This window comes from Odocoileus virginianus, chromosome 17 (genome assembly GCF_023699985.2).
Source record: "Odocoileus virginianus isolate 20LAN1187 ecotype Illinois chromosome 17, Ovbor_1.2, whole genome shotgun sequence".
NCBI lineage: Eukaryota > Metazoa > Chordata > Mammalia > Artiodactyla > Cervidae > Odocoileus > Odocoileus virginianus.
In genome coordinates, this window is record NC_069690.1 from 37,224,674 (window position 1) to 37,231,065 (window position 6,392).

The 6,392-nt window shown below is 41.7% G+C and overlaps 1 long non-coding RNA gene across 1 annotated transcript in view; it reads left to right on the top strand.

Moving 5' to 3' along the window:
- Nucleotides 1–5,534, top strand: part of LOC139039108 (uncharacterized) — a 30,027-nt gene extending 24,493 nt beyond the window's left edge. Inside the window, exon 2 of the long non-coding RNA XR_011492302.1 lies at nucleotides 4,681–5,534. This is a non-coding gene — a long non-coding RNA (uncharacterized lncRNA). The remainder of the gene's footprint in view (nucleotides 1–4,680) is intronic.
- Nucleotides 5,535–6,392: the final 858 nt, after the last annotated feature.

A 6,392-nucleotide genomic window follows, 5' to 3' on the forward strand; every position in this document is an offset into this window, starting at 1 on the left:
TATCTTTTCCTTTTTCCCTTTTTACTTCTCTTCTTTCCTCAGCTATTTGTAAAGCCTCCTCAGACAACCTCTCTGCCTTCTTGAATTTCTTTTTCTTTGGGATGGTTTTGGTCACTGTTTCCTGTATAGTGTTATGAACTTCTGTCCACAGTTCTTCAGGCACTCTATCAGATCTATCCCTTGACTGTATTCATCACCTCCACTGTATAAAGGATTCAATTTAGGTCATACCTGAATGACCTAGTGGTTTTCCCTACTTTCCTCAATTTAAGCCCGCATTTTGCAATAAGGAGCTCATGATCTGAGCCATGGCTGGTTCCAGGTCTTATTTTCACTGACTGTATAGAGCTTCTCCGTCTTTGGCTGCAAAAAATATAATCAGTCTGATTTTGGTATTGACCATTTGGTGATGTCCATATGTAGAGTCATCTCTTGTGTTGTTGGAAGACAGTGTTTGCTATGACCAGTATGTTCTCTTGGCAAAACTTTGTTAACCTTTGCTCTGCTTCTTTTTGTATTCCAAGGCCAAAAAAACGAAAGTGAAAAGTGATAGTGTTAGTCATTCAGTCGTGTCTGATTCACGGACTTCTCCAGGCAAGAATACTGGAGTGGGTAGCCATACCCTTTTGCAAGGGATCTTTCCAAACTAGGGATCAAACCCAAGTCTCCTGCATTGCAGGCAGATTCTTTACTGTCAGAGCCATCAGGTAAGCCCCTGAACCACCAAACTTGCCTGTTACTCCAGGTATTTCTTGACTTCCTACTTTTGCGTTCCAATTCTTTATGATGAAGAAGACATCTTTTTTTGGTGTTAGTTCTAGAAGATCATGTCGGTCTTCATTGAAGTGGTCTACTTCAGCTTCAGTGGCATCAGTGATTGGGGCATGGACTTGAATTACTGTGATGTTGAATGGTTTGCCTTGAAAACGAATCAAGAGCATTCTATCATTTTTGAGATTGCACCCAAGTACTGAATTTGGACTTTTTTTGTTGACTATGGGGCTATTCATTTCTTCTAAGGCATTCTTGCCCACAGTAGTAGATATAATGGTCATCTGAATTAAATTCACCCATTCCCATCCACATTAGTTCACTGATTCCTGAGATGTCAGTGTTCACTCTTGTCATCTCCTGCTTGACCACATCCAATTTATGGACCTAACATTCCAGGTTCCTATGCAATATTGTTTGTTATAGCGTTGGACTTTACTTTCACCACCAGACACTTCCACAACTGAGTGTCATTTCTGCTTTGGCCCAGATGCTTCATTCTTTCTGAAGCTATTCGTAATTGCCCTCTGCTCTTCCCCAGTAGCACAGTAGGCACCTTCTGACTCATCGTCCAGTGTCATATCTTTTTATATTTTCATACTGTTCATGGGGTCTCACAGCAAGAATACTGTTTAGCCATTCCCTCCTCCAGTGGACCACATTTTGTCAGAATGCTCCACTATGATCCATCGGTCTTAGGGGCCCTGCATGGTGTGGCTCATAGCTTGAGTTACACAAGCCCCTTCACCAGGACATGGCTGTGATCCATGAAGGAATCACTGGTGTATTAAATATGTTTAAAATCAGTAGCTTAGATAGCGATCTAGCTGGGAAAGATAATAGAATGGATGACAGAAGCAAGATTTATTTATTTATATAAATATTTATTTATTTGGCTGTATGGGGCATCAGTTGTGTCATGCAGGATCTTCCTTTCATCATGTGGGATCTTTCGTGGTAGTGCACAGACTGTCTAGTTGTGGGGGGCAGGTTCAGCAGTTAGAAGTGAGATTTAAAATTATCTTAAACTGAAAAATATCATGTGATACTACTTACATATGAAATCTAAAAAGAAATGATACAAGTATACTTATTTACAAAACAGAAATAGACTCACAGACACAGAAGACAAATTCATGGTTAGCAAAGGCAAAAGGTGGGGAGGGATAAATGAACAGATACAAAGTACTATATGTAAAATAGGGAAGAACAAGGACCTGCACAGAGAGCTATACTCAGTATCTTTTAATAACCTATAATGGAAAAGAAATATATGTATAACTGAATTACTCTATACCTGAAACCTTGCAAATCAACTATCCTTCAATAAAAAAGATTTTAAAATAAACTCATCTTGACGGATTAGAACAAAATGGCAAAATCAAGAAAATGAAACTTGAAGGGGATAAAATAAAACCCCACATTTAGGCAACTTCCCTGGCTGGCTAATGGGTAAGACTTTGAGCTTCCACTGCAGGGGGCATGGGTTTTATCCCTGATAAAGGAACTAAGATCCTGCATGCTGGGTGGTGCAGCCAAGAAAAATCAATTGTATAGGAAGGAGTGGGGCTGCCTTGACAGCATTTTATGTGAAAAAGATTTAGAATTCACCAAACCCAATGTAGTCACAGTTTCATGAAAAGACACAATGTCAGATCAAAAAAGATAACAGTGTCACTGTGCTTTAAATTGACCAGTTATGGGTACCTCATGTTTAAAAAGATATTAATGGGGACTTCCCTCAGGGTCTAGTGGCTAAGATTCTGTGCTCCTAATGTAGGGGGCCCAGGTTCAGCTCCTAGTTGGGGAACTAGATCCCACCTGCCACAAGTAAAAGTTCAAATACCACAACTCAAGATCCTGCACGCCACAACGAAGATCAGTTGTGTGCTGCAACCAAGTCCTGGCACAGCCCAAATAAATAAATAAATAAATGAATATTAAAAAAAAAGAAAGAAAGAAAGTCACTGATGAACCAGTGTATGTCCAGGGAGAGATCAGGTTGAAAAAGGATCTAGTAACTTCCCAAGTAAGGAAGAATTTGATGGAGTTTAAAGATATTAGATATTGGGAAGAGAAGAGCAAGATAGATAAATAACAACTGTCCTCAAATAACCGGCTTTTTTCAAGCACAGGCTAACAACATGAAATTGCAAACCATCCTACTATCGTGATTTATAAAAATGCAACTTCATTTGGTTCAACCTAATAGAAGGTGATGTCAACTCTTTTGCTATGCTGCAGGAGCTAAATGAGAATCAATGGTTGAACAAGGGAAGCAATTACATCAGTATAGGAAGGAATTTGTCACAATCAGATGCTCAAGAATACAAGGAGCTGCTTCACAAAATTCTCGGTTCTATCTCATTGAAAGAGCCCAGGCAGAGCTGTCTGTTAGGAATATTAAACATTTCTGTATTTAGTGGGAGACTCTCCATGATCTAGCCTAAGTAGCCAACCTCTCTACAGTACAGAGACAACCCACGAGACCACTTTGACCACTTGGCCATCCTTGCGTTGTCTTACACTGCTGTGTCTTTGTGCATGTCAGTCCCCTTGCCTCGAATTGCACATCTTCTTGCTATGTATCCTGCAAATTCTTACTCATCTCTCCAGACCCTACCCAAGCGTGGCCCCACCTGAACTCTAAATGATGTGTCATACTCTTATTTATTTATTTTTGGTCACGCTGGGCCTTTGCTGCTGCACACAGGCTTTCTTTAGTAAGCTGGGCTACTCTTCGTTGTCATGCGCTGACTTCTCACTCTGGTGGCTTCTCTTGTTGTGGGGTACATGCTCTAGGTGCATGGGCTTCAGCAGTTGTGACACGTGGACTTTTATTTGCTTGAGGCATGTGGAATCTTCCTGGACTAGGAATCGAACCCATGTCCTCTGCACTGGCAGGTGGATTCCTAGCCACTGTGCAACCAGAGAAGTCCCATACTCTCTTTTATACCCTGTACCCTGTGCTTCCTTCTGCAGTGGGACTTAATATTCTTTTGCAATGTTTTTGTGTACTTCTCTTTTTCCTACTAAATGCGAGCCGCTTGTGGACCAGAAATGTCTCTTTCATTTTCCATATTCCCAGTGATCAGAGCAGTATCTATGGTAACTCAATAAATATTCATGAAGTGAATGAGATTAGATGTTTTGATTTTATATGTAAAAAATAAAAAATTATCATACATATGCATTTTGAATCACATGTTAATCAAAACTAGTGTCCTTACATGTGATACACATTGGTATTTTCTATTTTTTTCATTTTAAAAAACAGAATTATTCTAATTTCCAAAATTAACTTGGGTTCTCAGCCTTACACTGAAACACACTGAACTCCAGGGTCAAGAGACAGGGATCTGAATGGAAGATCTGAGAACATGATAGGAACTATGGGCCTTCTTGCCAGAAAGATGCATATATGCACTAAATTAGCATTCAATTTCAGAGGCTCTCTGGACCCACTGAAGTCCTTCCATACATCACAGGTTGTGAGAAAGTTCCTTCTAACACTTCAATCTTATTTTTGTGAGACACATTAAGAAGTAGTCTAGGAATATTTTAGAGTCACCCATAGGGAAAGCACAAAACTGGAAGGGAAGTACATAAAGAACAAAGAATAGAGGGAAAATTCTGAGATGGGATAGGCAAGACAGATAAATACATGTGAAAAGTTAAAGGAATGGGGAACAGAATAAATCCTGGCTAAGGGTTAGGAGGAAGGGAAACGTAGGAGCTGCCGGGTCAGGGTTTCAGGCCTGCAGAATCTGATATTCGTTCCAGACAACGAAACTTGGGGTTCCAGCCCTGTAGCTTTCATCTTCCTTCCCGAGGGCTCATTATTCCTTCCTCCCCTTTTTTAGGCAGACCTTATGGAAACTCTGAAATTCTTTTTCTCTTTTCTTCCAGATGGGAAGCTCTGGCAGAAAGAATGTTCTGGCCTGTGTGCAACGACTCCATTCTCTGCCAAAGGATAAAGCGAAAATCTGCTTTCTTGGAAACCAGCTCCTGTCTTCAGGAAGCATGACCCTAGTGAGGGAGTAACTGGGACCTTTGCATAAAGGGGAGGTGAGGAAATAATCGTCAGCACCCACTAGCACCGTGGCACATGAGGACAGTAATACGTGAACACCAACGAATGATTTAAAAATGGAATCTCCTGTCTCCAAGATCTCAGCTCACACAGACAACTTACTACATTGGTCTTTGAATCTTAAATAACTCCGAAGTGTTTTCAACAGTCTGTTGAGGAGGAAACAGACATACAACTTGCATTTCCACAGGACAAACAGTGAGAGGGACATGTATGAAGTCTAGAAGCAGAATACAATTGACTTCCTATTAAGCTCTCAGCAATCTTGGAGATTTTAAGAACTTCTGTGAGGGTCCAGAAAACCTGGAACATTACACAAGTCCAAAAGTAGCTAGACTGAGGCAAAGAGAATGGAATTTGGGGTGAGGTTAGGAGACCTGAGTTAGTCCCTATATAGAATCCTGACTCACTATGTGATAACAGCCAGTCACTTCCTGGCTCAGTGTTCCAGTCCTCGTCCACCTCGTCCACCCTTATCCCAGCTCCTTCCCCTGCCCAAGAAAAATAAAATCACAATTTTATTCTCTCTGGAGAAAGTTAAACATGATTATTTCTGTAAAACAATCTGGAAAATAGCTGATTTCTCAGGGTGGATGATTTTGTTCACTTTATAACCTGTGTAACCTCCTGGGTGGTATATAAAGCCATAATAAAGGCAGACTTATTTGTTGTTGGGATCCTCAGATGGGCAGGGAGTTCACAGGTGGTGTGCTGGCTTCTTCTGTTTTCTGGGATGATACTGTTGTGTTGTAAAGGCCTCTGGAGAGAGGTTTGGGAGATAACTGGGTAACACCCAGCTAGGTCAGGGAATGAGTCAGGGCTCAAGGACTCGATACCAACCTCTCCCACTCCTGCCAGGAAACCTCTGGGGTGAGAGAGAGATGAGAGAGGAGCCGAGGGGCGGGCCTTACGCTGCCTGCCCTGGGGCCTCTGGCTTGTGGTTTCACCCTGGTTTGCCCTGCAGCTGTAACGTGTCTGCTGACACGCAAGCCCTGACATGTTCACCCTCCCTCTTTCCCAAACTTCTGCTCAGCCTCAGAAACAGATGGCGCATTCCACCCCAGAAGTGACTATAGGAGAGATGAGAAGGGAAGAACAGAACCAGGTGGAGAGGTGGCTCTGCAGAAAATGCAGGGCAAAATACAAAGGACTTTTTGTCAAGGAAGTGAGGAGGAAGTAGAAACTAAACTCACCTCCAAGGAGATCAAGATGAGAAAAAGGCAGAAGAGTGCCATGGCTAGGCTGATACAAAGAACAGAATAGGAACGAGGGTTGAGGCTGAGCAGGACCAAGAAGCACAGCCCGGAAACCTGTAAGACTCAACAGCAAAATGGCAAAATGTCACACTTCTTGTCTGGAGGTATACTCAGCTTTCAAAAATTCATCTTTCTTTCCTCAACATCATTCCTTATTTGTGGCAATTCTGAGGATTCTCTGCTAGTTAAGACACAATTTTATGTACTTACTGTGTACCAGTCACAAGTTTTCATATAGGATTTCAGTACACAACAAACACAGCCCTACATGG